Source organism: Coregonus clupeaformis, unplaced genomic scaffold, assembly GCF_020615455.1.
Source record: "Coregonus clupeaformis isolate EN_2021a unplaced genomic scaffold, ASM2061545v1 scaf0543, whole genome shotgun sequence".
Classification (NCBI taxonomy): Eukaryota; Metazoa; Chordata; class Actinopteri; order Salmoniformes; family Salmonidae; genus Coregonus; species Coregonus clupeaformis.
The window spans coordinates 132480-148506 of NW_025533998.1; the positions used below are offsets into that span (position 1 = coordinate 132480).

At 43.0% G+C, this 16027-nt stretch overlaps 1 protein-coding gene across 5 annotated transcripts in view; it reads right to left on the reverse strand.

Moving 5' to 3' along the window:
• The window catches only part of LOC121543135 (semaphorin-6D), a 136913-nt gene that overhangs the window by 102267 nt on the left and 18619 nt on the right, over positions 1-16027 (reverse strand). For all 5 annotated transcript variants that reach the window (XM_045215881.1, XM_045215880.1, XM_045215877.1 and 2 more), the window contains exon 2: positions 15718-15822. The gene's annotated coding sequence lies outside the window, so the exon portion shown is untranslated. The remainder of the gene's footprint in view (positions 1-15717; positions 15823-16027) is intronic.

The window sequence follows — 16027 nt, forward strand, 5'->3', positions numbered from 1 at the left end:
GAAACAAGATTGATTTTAAAAGTGGAGCTTCTGATAAGATGTCCTGCAGACCAGACAGTGCTTACAACTGAGACCATGGAAGAAGGTAGGAGGAGAGAAGAAACAAATATCAGAGTGGTTTGAAATGAGAGGCGACACTTGAAGAATGCAGCCGGCAGCGGCCTTTTAAATGGCAGGCCTCGTTACCGGGCTGGTTTCATACCGTCAGAAGGGCAGAGACAAAGATAAAGGGACCATCGTTAATGGATGGGGAACACTAAGGGCTGACATGCAGCGACTTGAACTTGCCAAACTCGCAATGTCGTGGAGGATGCCTGACAAAATACCACACAGTCCATGGATATGTAGGCTATTTGCGTTCATTTCCTGGTTCTGTCCTTGACATTGCTTTGTAATGGCTCTACTTTTCTTGAGTAATGTCTAAAGTGATACAGTATCAAAAGAGTAGCTTGGGGTCATCATTGAATAATTAAGCGATGCAAAAAAATTACTTGAAATAATAATTGCCTCCCTCTCAATTCCAACCAAATTAATCAAACAGGCACCAAAAAGATTGAAAAATGTACCATTCCTTAGCAGAGGTGAAAAGAGTATGACTGACTCATAGCAATGGTCTGGGGGCAATTTAGCTGTCATAATGGTTAATGCTTGGGTGGGGAAACCATTATTTTGGACTAACTTTGAAGAGGCAAATTCATCCCAGAGGTGAGATTCCAGATTGTATGCAATGGCTTTTCATTAAGTGATTACAGGAGTGGAGCAAAGGTAAAAAGCCTGTCAAAGCAATGACTCGGGAGTATGTTCCCAACCCTCCTACCCTCCCAACAGAGGGAGCTCAGCAATTTACACACACACACCGAAAACAATGCTTTAACATTCTCAACTAAATGTCATAGAGAGAATCTGAAAAGATAGGGAATGAGTCTTATGAGGAAGAAAATGCTGGCTGCCAGCTCGCGTTTCGTCTTAGTGTCACAATTTGTTTGGAGAGAGTCACGGACATGCTAAAAAGAGAGGGCTCTCTCTGAAAGCCTTCCCAACGGCTGCAGAGTTACTAAACGTCACTCACGATCTTTCAGCCACCAGGGAGGGAGAAAGAGAGAGAACAAGAGAGGGGTAGAGAAGGAGAGAGGCAGATAGACAGAGAGACACAGAGAGAGGCTCATGCATCCTAATCCGTGCCTCCTGTGGTGCTTGCAGTATAATCTGAGAAGACTGTAGAGTTCAGGTTTCAAAGCTGGGAGATGTTGAGGGATTGGACCCGTTTTCCATTCCAGCCAGGCACACAAAAATAACAAGAATACAGAAGACAAGTGTTTATAGAACTCTCCTAATGTTCACTTTGTTGTTGTAGGTAGTCGATGAGGGGTTTGTGTTGTTGTGGAGGCCTGGTTTGGTTTCTTTAGATTGATTCAGTCTAAACCCTGCTTATCGCCATCTCACCTCCACCAGCAGTGAGGAGCGTGGGAAATTATTTCCAAATGTTCAGTGGAGCTGGTAGAATGACCCGGAATTATCAACCAGTGCTTCAACCACGCATCTGCATGTCTGCCATGGCCGGCTGCCAGAGAGCTGACGGTTCAGAAGCAGAATCTTTTGACTCTACAAGTTGTCTCGTCTTTCGCTCTATCCGAACGGATCCCACAGGTGCTAAAAACCACTCTATATGCTAGACGATGTTCTTCTGAATCGGCGAGTCCACAGAAATTTTTATTTTGATAGTGGATGTTCCCTTCCCTTCATGGTTGCAATTTTACTTATTCTAATTTTGAATCGAATTGGCTTACATTAATCTTGCATTGCCTAGCCCACGCTGGTATAAGAGCAAGAACCAATGACTGTTGCAAAGTTATCCCTATCTCAGATAAATATCAAATCAGCTCTTGGTGGCATTCAGCTGGATCCTATTATTTAGGCTGGTCCTGTAAAAACAGTGTCTGCAGGTGTTTTGGCTCACTCAAGAACCAGGAGCTAATGTTGAACATGCAATCACACGTCAAATGTGCTTTAAGCATCAAACTCTGTGAATGACAGCATGGTGAAGAGCCCCTTCTCTTCGCTGACATGGCTGATTTAAATATCAAAACATGATGTAAAACAGTGATTAAAACTCAATTACAGCACACACCGAAGAAAAGTCAATTAGCGCTTCAGAGGCTGGGAACGGGCCGCTGCCAAGGTGAGGATAGAGGGAGAAGAGAAAGAAAACAGGAGAGAGATAAAGAGAAAAGGGCTGGAGGAGTGAGTCGGAGAGAAGAAAAACCAAGAGACAGATACAGCCGCTGAGGGAGCGACGGAGAGCGCAGCAGTGAATGAGTCAGATAAACACAGGCTCTTGAATTCTGGAGTCAGACTGAAGGCACATTTTACAGCAGAAAATTATTTCTGTCAGTCCCTTCACAAACCATCCATAAATTATGACCAATTTGCATTAGGAGGCATTCAATTAAGAACCCGATCCATTGTGGGACAAGCGGGCCCTTTTCTGATTAGGCCCCCATAAAACAAAGCCCCCTTATTCAAATAACTCCATGATATAGTCCCTGAGCTTCCCTCCAGGCCAAGTTCCTTCTATTGATCCTGCATTACTTATTTATGCACCCGTAATGACTGTTGAATATAAAAAAGGAAGGGATGGAGAGAGGGAGAGGGAGAGGAGAGGGGAGGGGAGGGGGGAAAGCTCAGGCATGGGGCCGTGCTGGGCTTGTTGATCACAAGTCTGGAGCCCGCAGGGGAGCGGTGTTTAAATACAGTAGTGGTGAGACACCGTCGCAGGAGCCCCGCCGCCATGGGAGAGCAGGCTGAGGTTTAACAACATATGTGGCACAAATCAGCCGTTACATAGAGCCCCTTTCATGACAAACCAGCCTGGGTCCCCATGAACTGCCCCACCGGAAAATAAATACATATAAATGAATATGCGGCAGTAGTGCTGCTTAACCCATCGCATTAATTATTGAAATATGGCTGAAATTAGTGATACACACAAGGCTCTCAAGCGGAGGGGTATTTTAAGAGGGTAATGAGAGGGTTAGGACAAGAGGAGATCATTTTAGAGAGCTGCCAACCTGGGGCTGACATGCTTCAAGTGGATATCTTTTGAAGTGTTTGGCTGCCTTTTAAACAGTTCATGGAGTGGAGGAATATTTCAGGAAAGCGTAGAAAAACACAAGAGATTGAATAGCAAGAGAAAGTAAGGGCCTGGTCTTTAAACGCATTTAATTTGCTTGTTACTCAAGATATATGGCAGAATCCTAGACCGCATACACACATACATGGTCCACACAGGGCAATCAACTGAAGCACGCAACCCCAGCAGGACTCCGGCACGCACGCACGCACACTCACTCGTCTCCCAGTGAAAACAACCACAGGGTGAAATGTTTACTCTGAGCATTTTTCCCAAGATCTGAGGCCTGGAAAGGTCTGGGAATTCAGACCAGTGTTATCTGAAGAAAAAGTCTACAGGATATCAGTTAGGGTCACTGACAGTGCATGGGCCAGACAGCCAGCAGTTTCAACTGTACTCTCGCCAACAGCGCCAATGGCCATTGCCTCATCTGTGTGTGTGGTTAATAGAGAATGAAACACACTCAATGGGCATGAATCACAAAATAGAGCAAGCCTCAAAAGCTGTCCTCCCTCCACATTAGTGTGTGATTGTTTTCTTGTAATGCTGGGATTATTCTTTGCTTCTCTTAGTAGTGTGGGTGTGTATATGACATGGGAGTGTATTTACATGCAAATGAGTTATTCCCTCCACTCTGTTTTTGTGTGTGCGCACATTTTAAGCCACCACCCAATTACCTCAGGGGATCAGACTTGATGGAGCTCAAAATGGCTGGCTATTGACAAAGTCCATCCTCAACCCACAAGGAAGAGTAATCCATGGATTCGAGCTGTTTATATTACTCCACAGAAAATTGCATCAGCTTAATTTGTCATGGTTTGGGCATTAGTCAAGGCAATACCAGCAGAAAGCTGCATATGCATCAGCTGAATAAGATTCATGGCTTATCTGGATTCTCCTAAATGGGGGTGAGTGCATAGAGAGGACAACACTGTGCACATGTTTTTATTCAGCCTTCACTTCATCACCGCAATAACAATAATCATAAACCCTGGGTGCTGTGGTGAAAAGCTGGGGCCATTGCTCGAATGATTCAGCAGAGACCAGATTCTCGGCAAATGGCGGCCAATGCCTTGGAAACCCTGCGTGAGCGTCCATAAAGGAAAGCTTTTAGGAGTAGAGTCAAGTCACGGCCAGGGCGCTCCAACATGTTCCCGCAGCATTACCATTTGAAAGGGAGGAGAGGAACACCAGGAGAGAAAGAAAATGACATAATAAGAGAGAAAGAGAGACGGAGAAAAGAGTGAGGGGAGAGGGAGAAACAGTGTTCTTCATCCCACTGACTTCTGGGAACCTATAGAATACAAGCCCAGTGCAATCTGACATTTTTTTTACTGTACCTTGTGTGCGTTTCAAAGATCCGGTTTTAACCCTTTGTTACGTACATCATGCATTGTATGATGTCAACAAATATGGCGCCACACATAGCTGGCAATTAGCTTAGCATTATCTCATCATAATCAGTGCAACCTTCAAAAAAGTATGCAAGAATGCAAGAATCGAAATGCATGATTTGTTACCAGTAATTGAAAACGTGAATAAAACAGTAAATGCATTATGCTCCATACATAAATACGGTGTGCTACAGTAGAAACTACAACACAATATACAGAAATATAACGATAACGTAATAAGGCACTTACAGTTGAAGTCGGAAGTTTACATACACCTTAGCCAAATACATTTAAACTCAGTTTTTCACAATTTCTGACATTTAATCCTAGTAAAAATTCCCTGTCTTAGATCAGTTAGGATCACCACTTTATTTTAAGAATGTGAAATGTCAGAATAATAGTAGAGAGACTGATTTCTTTCAGCTTTTATTTCTTTCATCACATTCCCAGTGGGTCAGAAGTTTACATACGCTCAATTAGTATTTGGTAGCATTGCCTTGAAATTGTTTAACTTGTGTCAAACGTTTCAAGTAGCCTTCCACAAGCTTCCCACAATAAGTTGGGTGAATTTTGGCTCATTCCCGCTGACAGAGCTGGTGTAACTGGGTCAGGTTTGTAGGCCTCCTTGCTCGCACATGCTTTTTCAGTTCTGCCCACACATTTTCTATAGGATTGTGGTCAGGGCTTTGTGATGGCCACTCCAATACCTTGACTATGTTGTCCTTAAGCCATTTTGCCACAACTTTGGAAGTATGCTTGGGGTCATTGTCCATTTGGAAGACACATTTGCGACCAAGCTTTAACTTCCTGACTGATGTCTTGAGATGTTGCTTCAATATATCCACATAATTTTCCTTCCTCATGATGCCATCTATTTGGTTAAGTGCACCTGTCCCTCCTGCAGCAAAGCATGATGCTGCCACCCCCGTGCTTCACGGTTGGGATGGTGTTCTTCGGCTTGCAAGCTTTCCCCTTTTTCCTCCAAACATAACGATGGTCATTATGGCCAAACAGTTCTATTTTAGTTTAATCAGACAAGAGGACATTTCTCCAAAAAGTACGATCTTTGTCCCCATGTGCAGATGCAAACCATAGTCTGGCTTTTTTATGGCGGTTTTGGAGCAGTGGCTTCTTCCTCGCTGAGCTGCCTTTCAGGTTATGTCGATATAGGACTCGTTTTACTGTGGATATAGATACTTTTGTACCCGTTTCCTACAGCATCTTCACAAGGTGCATTGCTGTTGTTCTGGGATTGATTTGCACTTTTCGCACCAAAGTACGTTCATCTCTAGGAGACAGAACGCGTCTCCTTCCTGAGCGGTATGACGGCTGCGTGGTCCCATGGTGTTTATACTTGCGTACTATTGTTTATACAGATGAACGTGGTACCTTCAGGCATTTTGTGATTGCTCCCAAGAATGAACCAGAATTGTGGAGGTCTAAATGAAAATTCTGAGGTCTTGGCTGATTTCTTTAGATTTTCCCATGATGTCAAGCAAAGAGGCAGTGAGTTTGAAGGTAGGCCTTGAAATACATCCACAGGTACAGCTCAATTGACTCAAATGATGTCAATTAGCCTATCAGAAGCTTCTAAAGCCATGACATCATTTTCTGGAATTTTCCAAGCTGTTTAAAGGCACAGTGAACTTAGTGTATGTAAACTTCTGACCTACTGGAATTGTGATACAGTGAATTATAAGTGAAATAATCTGTCTGTAAACAATTGTTGGAAAAATTACTTGTGTCATGCACAAAGTAGATGTCCTAACCGACTTCCAAAACTATAGTTTGTTAACAATACATTTGTGGAGTGGTTGAAAAACGAGTTTTAATGACTCCAACCTAAGTGTATAATAATAATATGCCATTTAGCAGACGCTTTTATCCAAAGCGACTTACAGTCATGCGTGCATACATTTTTTTTGTGTATGGGTGGTCCCGGGGATCGAACCCACTACCTTGGCGTTATAAGCGCCGTGCTCTACCAGCTGAGCTACAGAGTATGTAAACTTCCGACTTCAACTGTACTTTGATAGGAACGCACACATGTCCAAAGTTATTATTAGTAAGGAAAACAACAATGAAGGCCACGCGGGCACCAGGGGGAAACATTTTCTGTTTTGACTGGAGATTCGCAAATGTCTGCATACTTGATCTGGGGAAACACTGGGATGTGCATGGGCTCTTGTTGAAAAGAGAAGTTTGTCCGGCTCAGTAATGCCTCAATTGTACGCAACAGTGAAATGGGCTACTTCTATGTGAATTAATGAGGTGGAACACACCTCAATTCAAACTATTATTAAAAAATAAAAGCAGTTAGAAAATAATTTGAAATTGACAAGTTGAAACATAGCCCATAGATAATTAGCAGGCAGCGTGCCTTGGTTTGAGGGCAGCGCAGGTTAACTGTCCTGTTGCGTAACAATCACATTTTGGAACAGTGAGTGCATTCTGACATCACGCACATAAAAAAAACTCACGCTGGGGCAACCGTTAAGAGATATTTGGAACTCGCATGTGAAAAGGTGCATTCAAACATTTGACTGGAAATGATGGAGGGCAAATTCAGAGATCTGTAGCTGAACCACTTAAACTGGCTCTCAAACATTCATTGCCTGGTTGAAATGGCACTGTTAGCTGAGCTCTGTTCTGTTCTCCCAATCCAATCTTTACACCGTTCACCACTGCATTGTAGCCAGGGTTGGTGGGAAGTGTTTTGAGATGGAGGTGTAAAGAGTCCTGCATCCGCAGTAGACGAGTGTTATGGATTTCTCTACCTCTTCACCCTCTCTAAGAGACACTGGGAAGGGCGAAACGATGAGAGGAGGGAACTCAGAGTCACACATCTTTGTGTTGGTGTCATCGTTTAGCTAGTTTTTCTGAGAACTGGTTGGTCTCCTCCACCCCAGGGCAGGTGACTGCAAGCAGGTCGTGACACCTGTTTCCACTTGTTTTTGTTGGGCGTTCTCCACCAGGAGTACCACCCGCTTTTCTTTTTAGTTGTTGAATGAGTTCCACCCATTCAACAGCCAGATGCAGGCACCCACACACACACATATACACACTGACCGATCTAGAACAGCTATTTCACGGCACACTTAAGCACAAACAGTGGCCACAAAGCCATATAGACTGAGTAATGGCTGTGGCTAATTATTTCAATGGTCTAAGCTAAACAACTTTGCCTGTTTTTCCCTTACTGCATATGGTTCTAATCCCTTGGGATGCAGTTCTGGGTACGGCTGCAATGGAAGAATGTGACATTTCTCACATACAGTAAATAAATGCCATTACCCATTCTATTGAATAAGCACAAGAGACATTTCTCTGAAAAAAAGGCAGGCAATCATTACAGGGAATCACCTAACCTTGGAGAAAGTGTCCCCTGTCTACCTGCTCTGCCCAATGGCCAACTCTTGACAGCTTGATCCCATGTTCTATAGCCCCATGCGCTGGAGTAGGCCAGGTGTCAAAGACAGAACAAAACCTCTGCAAAAGTGTGCTTGACAGGGCAATCTGAGAGTAATAGAATTTAAGTTGTCCACTTAGAGCACGGAGAGTGCAGAATCACCATGGAAACCCAGATGGTGGCTTGGCAGTTTTGAGCTTTCTGCAATTGAAACCCTTTTGTTTGGAGGACCTTAGGTATGGTGCCATTATGGAAGCGATTTCCTTCAGAAGTGTGAAAAACCCTGCTTACATACTGTACCTCACTTGCATACTCTGATCTGCAAGGTAATCATGGCAGCCACACAGTGAGAGAAAGCCTTAGCGGTGGGTGATAAAGGCTGGGAGATTGTCAGTAGGCAGCGTAACTTCCCCGAGCTGCTTGTTTCAGCAGTAATTATGGAAAGTGAATGGTACACTGTGGCTGGTGCTAAAGAGCTCACAAAGCATTTCGCTTGTGATGCAATGTCAACGAGCTACTGGAGGGAGGTCAATCGAATAAGTAAAAGTGACTATAAAGCCAAACAAAATGTCTTAAAGAAAGACATAAGAAGTGGAAAGTGGCAAGTGTGTTGGAGGGATGCAGAGGGAGGGAGGCAGGGGAAAGAGATGTGTTCAGAAGACTATGAATAGGGATGAGATTGGAGAGCACACCGCATCAGTGAACCAATCACCGGCATATTGAAAAATCTGGAGAGAGTGAAGATAAGGAAGGAGGAAAAGAAAGGAAGAGAAGATGGGAATAAATAATGGAGTGGATGAGAGGGCTAGCATAGCCATGGAAGCAGGTGATTGAAAATAACCACCAACAGGATGAACAGATTGATAGAGATAGGCTGATGGAGAGCAAGTGTGTGTGTGTGTGGAGGGGGTTGCAGGTTGCTCCATCCTAATACCCATCACAAAGTACATGGAATATATCACCTCCCTCACCCCCCTGGTCTGCCCTAAGTAATCTCCTTTTCCCTCCACATCTGCCCTCCTTGTCCTCGTCTCATCAGTCTGCTCTCATCCGCCTCTCTCTGTGTCATACAGGTGCTCGTAAGGAGGGCGCTTAACCCCTCTCTCAGGCTTGACCTGGCAGATATGGAAGGAGGGTGCCGGTGGAGCATGGTAGCAGCGGTAGGTACACAGTGTGCCTATAGAAAGTCTACACCCCCCTTGGATTTCTTCACATTTTGTGTTACAAAGTGGGATTAAAATAAATGTAATTGACATTTTTTTGTCAACGATCTACACAAGACTCTAATGTCAAAGTTTTTAGATTTATGAAAAATAAAACACTAATTTGCCTCGATTAGATAAGCATTCACCCCTGAGTCAATACATGTTAGAAACACCTTTTCAGCAATTACAGCTGTGAGCGTTCTTGGGTAAGTCTCACAAGAGCTTTGCACACCTGTATTGTGCAATATTTGGCCATTATTATTTTCAAAATTCTTCAAGCTCTGTCAAGGTGTTGGGGATCATGGCTAGACAGCAATTTTCAAGTCTTGCCATAGATTTTCAAGCAGATTTAAGTCAAAACTGTAACTTGGCAACTCAGGAACATTCACGGTCTTCTTGGTCAGCAACTCTTGGATTTGTGTTTTAGGTTATTGTCCTGCTGAAAGGTGAATTCCTCTCCCAGTGTCTGGTGCAGGCTTTCCTCTCGGATTTTGCCTGTGCTTAGCCTCATCCCGTTTATTTTCATCCAGAAAAACTCCCCAGTCTTTGCTGATGTCAAGCATACCCATCCCATAATGCAGCCACCACCAGGCAGTTACTCAGTGATGTGTTGTGTTGGATTTGACCCAAACATTAGGCTTTGCATTTAGGCCAAAAAGTGCATTCTGTATATTTTTATTCTTCTTTTCACCCTCTCATTTAGGTCATTATTGTGGTGTCACTACAATGTTGCTGATCCATACTCAGTTTTCTCCAATCACAGCCATTGAACTCTGTAGCTGTTTTAAAATCACCAATGGCCTCATGGTGACATCCCTAAGCAGTTTCCTTCCTGTCCTGTAGCTCAGTTCAGAAGGACAACTGCATCTTTGACACCACCCAGACATCATCCCCAGCATAATTATTAACTTGACCATGCTTAAATATATATTAAATGTTTTATTTGTTACAATTACCCATCTACCAATCACTGCCCTTCTCTATGAGGCTTTCAGAAAGCTCCCTGGTCTTTGTAGTTGAATCTGTGCTTGAAATTCAATACCTGACTGAGGTACCTTAGATATTGTATGTATGGGGGACAGAGGAAGGGGGTAGTCATTCAAAAATCATATCAACCCCTATTATTTTACACAGAGTGAGTCCATATAACTTACTATGTGATTTGTTAAGCCACATTTGACTTCTGAACTCATTTAGGCTTGCCTAAACAAAGGGGGTGAATACTTACATGACGACTATATTTTAGTTATTGAATGTTTATTAAATAGTTTTAAAAAATGAATTGTCTTTTCACTGACATTATGGAGTATTGTGTAGATCAATGGCAAAACATTACAATTCAAGGGGGTGTAGACTTTCTATAGGCACTGTACATAATCTGGGAGAAATTGGATATTGAATGGAGGAAGGGACGAAGGCCCTGGTGGAAGATGAATGAAGATGAACTATGCAGGGAGCAAGCCGATAATATTGAGTATGGGGAGGGGACTCAGGACCAAGAGGTTTAGTGACCATGTCCAATCCACCGGTGTCGGCATCCATAGAGAGGTCATTCATCATGGGACAGACAAACGGCAGTGGGGAACGGAAGGTTTGTAATAAGAAAGGGGGGTTAAATCTGTGAAGCGCCGGATTGCACTACAAACTCAATTGGCTGCAAAAATGCACGGTCACTGTTCGGGAGAAAAGGTAAGAATCACATACATTATAAACACGGAAATAGGAAATGTGAAATGTCCTGGGAAATGTCCTTGAAATGCACAGCCATGTACTAATGGAAATGAATGGGAGGAGTCAAATAAATGTGGAGAGGTCAAGTAAGGGAAAGCAACTATTTTAGTGTCTGTATTTATTAATGAAATGGGCCTGTAGTACTTCCATATAAATAAACTCCATTAAACACAAGCAGAGTGCATTTATATTCCAGCAAACTGCTTGCAATTACCTATTCAGAAGACATACGTTGGCAATTAATACAGCAATCCCTGTAATGCTGTAGCTAGAGAATTTGTAAACATCAATTATATGAAATAGGAGAGTCAATGAGATAGAACTTGTAGCGTGCTGCAGCAGTCACAGCATGATACCACTACCAGCAAACATCCCCCTCAACGCTAACAAATGCTTCACTGGACAAAACCATCCAACTCCACCATATAATTTCCAAGCGAAAGCAAGAGAAATTCTGATTGGGGGTTTTGTGTTCTACTACAAAAATACTAACAGTCTCCACATTGTAATAACCCAGAAGTCCCTTGACAGATAAAGAAGGGATGAAGGAGGAGGAAAAACAACCCAGCTCAGTGGAAAACAACATGCCACTGTAAATCTCCAAGCCCTGCTCCACTGTCAATATCGCTGATCAGACTGGTTCTTCCACATTATGCAGACAACTCAAAGTCCATGGCTGCTTACAGTACCAATCTTTCACATAAACCATCCGTCTCATGGCCAGATCAATACAATCTGTCTCTCCAGCTCCCTGCAAAGGGTAGGCACTGTTTTTGTGGACGCTGGACAGAATACACTCCAAAACACAGGACTCTAGAGTGCGACCATTTAACTTGCATATGCGCCTAAATATTTTGCTGTGCGACCTGGAATTTCTATTTAGGAGCACCAGTGCGCCTAGAATAAAAATCATCCAGATGATAATTGTTGCAATGATTACTTCACTGTACCGCAGCCCCTGAGTGCCACTGAGAATACACAGAGCGCAGATTCATGACAGTCTTGATTGCACCATTACTACAAAGAAAATATTGTTACTTCAAATATTTTTCATTGTGCTCCTAAATTTCTTTGTGTGCTCCTAGATTTTTCAACCTAGGCACACACATGCTCCTTGTAAAAAAGGTAAGCTTAGAGCCCTGATACAGAATACACCATAGTAACTATACTCGCTGTATATTATCTATGCATAGTCACTTTACCCCTACCTTCATGTACATATTACCTAAATTACCTCAACTAAAGCGTCTGCTAAATGGCATATATTATTATTAACTAACCTGTACCCTGGCACATTGACTCGGTACCGGTACCCCCTGTATAAAGAATAGGCTAGGGTTTGCTAATTGAATAAGCTCAATGAATTGCAACATCACATCTACTAATGTATCCGTAGGTAACAGAAAATCCTCATTATTCTACTAAACCTTGCTGACCTCTTATGCAGGGTTAGCCCAGGGCAAAGCTGTCTCAGTGACATGTTTAGCTGGGTTCAGCAAATGGCAGAGAGCATTATGGCTGAATCCCACTCGCCACATATCCCAGCACTTTCCTGGTCAAGGAAGGCAAAAAGCATAATCTGGAGCCCAGGGAGTCCACTTAAGCTAATTACCAGGTTGCACGGACATGCTGCATTCATTAAACAAGCGAGCAGGCAAGTTATCATCAGGAGTAAGGAGTCCTTCACTGTAATTATTCCTTTATTCTAATCAAGGGTTTAAATTGAGTGAGCCCTCTGAACCGTCCAAGCAACAAAGACTTCTGATTAAATTTAAATAACGAGACAAATAACTCAAGAGGAAGACACAAAACAAGGACAAATATTTTAGATAGCTTGATTTCCACTTGGTCAAACTAACAAGCACATGGGCACAAACATTTGTACTTAAATGCTTTGAATTTGAAGCCCACAAGATTAGTCATGCCAATTGGAATAACCAGTATGTTATTGTGTTAAATCATTTCTAAGAAAGAGCGACAGATGCTGAATATAAAACTATGAAATACTTAAAAAATTACTATCACAGGCTTGTTAAGACAGTAAACTATTGTTGATCACAAAAAATAGTAAGTGCAATGATCCTGAAAATCCTACTCAGCTGGCATGAATCCTTGCTGCTCCAATCAAGCAAATTGTTATCTGAGAATCTAACTGGGTATGAGGACCCAAAAAGAATGTACATGGTAGTAATTGGAGTGATTCTTGGCAAAGGAGCAGCAGTATTCTGTAGAATTATAAACAGTGAGATGTCTCACAATTAACACACCCAGAGCCAAAATCCTGACTCACGATACAGCCTGTACATAGATAGACTTGTTATGACAGTTCGATGAACATGATCTGACAGGATTGGCACAAGGCAAAGGTATCATCATTACTATAAATTATGAGGAACAATCAAAACTTAACATATTCAGAATTAGGAGTTTGTCAGTTCAATAATTAAAAAGACTTAAAAAGGAAGGGAGGGAGGGGTTTTCAATTTATTTTTTCCCCTGCAATTCACATAAAATGGTACCTTTCAATTTGGCAGCAGCTCTTCAAATTGGGAAAAATAGCTTCACAGGCCCGCCATCCTTCTGTCAGGTTTCACAGGTTATGGCCAGAGAGAGCCTCCACACACATCTGCCAAACCAGCTATCCCCTACCCAGTACCCCAATCAACAAAACCATCCCCTCGAGACTGAACGTCTCTGTGTTGCCTTGGGGAAAGTGCATAGGTAACGTTTGAGGTGACCCTCGGAGCGGGTTTCCTCACAGCGGACCTCATTCACCCAGCCCACTTTCTCAAGCCTTGTATCACTGTGACTTTGAAGTCTGGCCAGAGACGGGCTTTGAAAATTCCAGCAATCTCCCCACCATGACCAGGCACAGGATTAGCAAGCCCCTGTAGGATTGGGTAGGAGGACAGGGGGTCGTTTTTTCGGGGTAGTGTGTGCGCAAGCATTTCCCCTCCGGCCAGAGCTGGGGATTAACAAGCTACTAAGGAAGCAGAGAACACAAGGAGCCAGCCTCTTTCTTGAGTTCCTCGGAAACCAATTTGTGGTGGGAGAAACTGAGGGAGGCAGCTAATTCTGCCCGTGACCTCTCTGCATCAACTTTCTCTTGTTTTGCTGCTCAGAGTCTAAACTATTTTCTCAGGAAAAGAGAGCTGTGTCCAGGCTGTCAGTGTCCCTCTCCTTCACAGTGGCTTTGAAAACAAGCCTCTACAGGGCACCGCAGAATAAGAGCCTGAGCGAAGGGGGGACTTCAATGACCGAGTATTAACAATTTAGCATTTACTGTGTGAGAAAATGAAAAACACATTTCTGCACTACATCAAGGTAGTGCAGAACCCCATCACTTAAAAAAGGGTCGCGTCAAACTGGCTTTGAAACAAATAAAAAAGCCCTGAAACTACTGAACACACTTGCATTTAACTAATCGGTCCTTAAACAGAACTAGACAGTAGCATATGTTTTCAACTGGAACTGTCAGAGGAGCAGACAACCATTTGGACACAGGACCATAGATAGCCTTCCCACTAGCATTTGTAGATTAATTAGGTCTTTGTCTTATCTCTGATTGAAAGGAGCCTGAGGAGTTTGCCCTCTACGCCTTTGTTGAACAGAGTCTCTTGTGGAAATGGAAGATTGGCCTGTATGTGTGGGTGTGTGGGAAAGCGAGGTGGACGGGCCACATCCGAGTTCAACTGACTTAATAAAGCTTCTCTCTATCTACCCCGAGATCTCCTCACCCCAATTATATGCCTGACACCTCTAACCTCACCCCCGGTCCCCAATCCCACATCCAGCTCTTGTCATGCCCCTCCCTTCACTGCTCTTAAATCACTCTGCAGGGCTGGTGAGTGTTGGGCTGATGGTGGCAGTCATTCCCCAGGCTCCTCCTGTTTTCTGGATCTGGCTGTTTGAATTGGGTCAGGGTTGGGGCATCTTCTCTGAGAGCCCTGGATGGTCAAGTGGCAGGTGAGATGCAAATTATTGAGAAGAGACAAACTGCTGTTTAAGCGATAGAGGGACACACTCCCAAAAGACTGCATATTTGCAGAAATTGCTATAATGATGCCTCTGTATGTCCTCAAAATGCAAAATAATGTAAATCACTCACTAACAGACACCAAACAATAACAAAGTACTGTAAAATGGGTCTTCGACTGATATTATGGACATGTTTTTTAAGACATTTGCACTGGTTCTACCCTCAGATTGGTCCAAGGTCACAGCTAGATTGCATCTGGCCAACCATCTGTTTAGACCAATCCCGTGAGATGGCCTGTCACCAGCACACCTTGGCCCTGTCCTCTACTGTCCATGGTCATGGTGGCCAGGGACTGTCAGACCAGACAGGATGCCTCTTCATCTAGGCTACGGTCACTAGGGGAATCTATGCAGTTGTTTTTTCAATGACTGGCGGGATGGCCATAATGCAATCTGAGCCACTTTCCACCACGGCCTACACGTCAATATGCTATTGTCATGCTAATAAATGTATAACATGATAATATAAAAGTCGAATCTACTTCTACAAAAACAAAATGCGAGGATAATTCAAAGTTATGCTCATGAAAATTACTCAGCTCTGTAGATTAGATTTTATAAAATATTTTAATCAATGAATAATATAGGTCAATACAGGAATTAAAAAAGTGGCTACATAACCTTTCACACGGCTTCCATTTATCAATCTGTCACTGGGTGCCTCCAGCCACCCGACCTTGCCCCTATCCTATCAAACCACTCTTATTCATAATTATTAAAGATTAAACAATAAGAAGAAAGTTCATAGCCAGAGCTACAACTCCCAATCAACATTCATCTCACTGCAATTAATATTCACTGCATTCTTACCTTAACTTTCGACAAATTTGACTGCAGAGATTCAGCCTGCTGACACGGATAGATTATTGGCACTAGCTGGTTAGGATCGCCACCCCGAGTGAAGACATCCACAATCTAAACAAAAACAAAAATACGAATTATTTAAACAGGGACAAATTCAAGAGTGACGTACAGTTAGACATTCAAAATATGTAATGGTCTAGCCAAGAAAAATAACCTCTGCTCTATGTGGTCATTTAAATCAAAATCGGGCTTTTAGGGCAAATTAAGATCTTCACACCTCGGAGGTCCCGCATGTCACATCATTCAAATCCCTCTG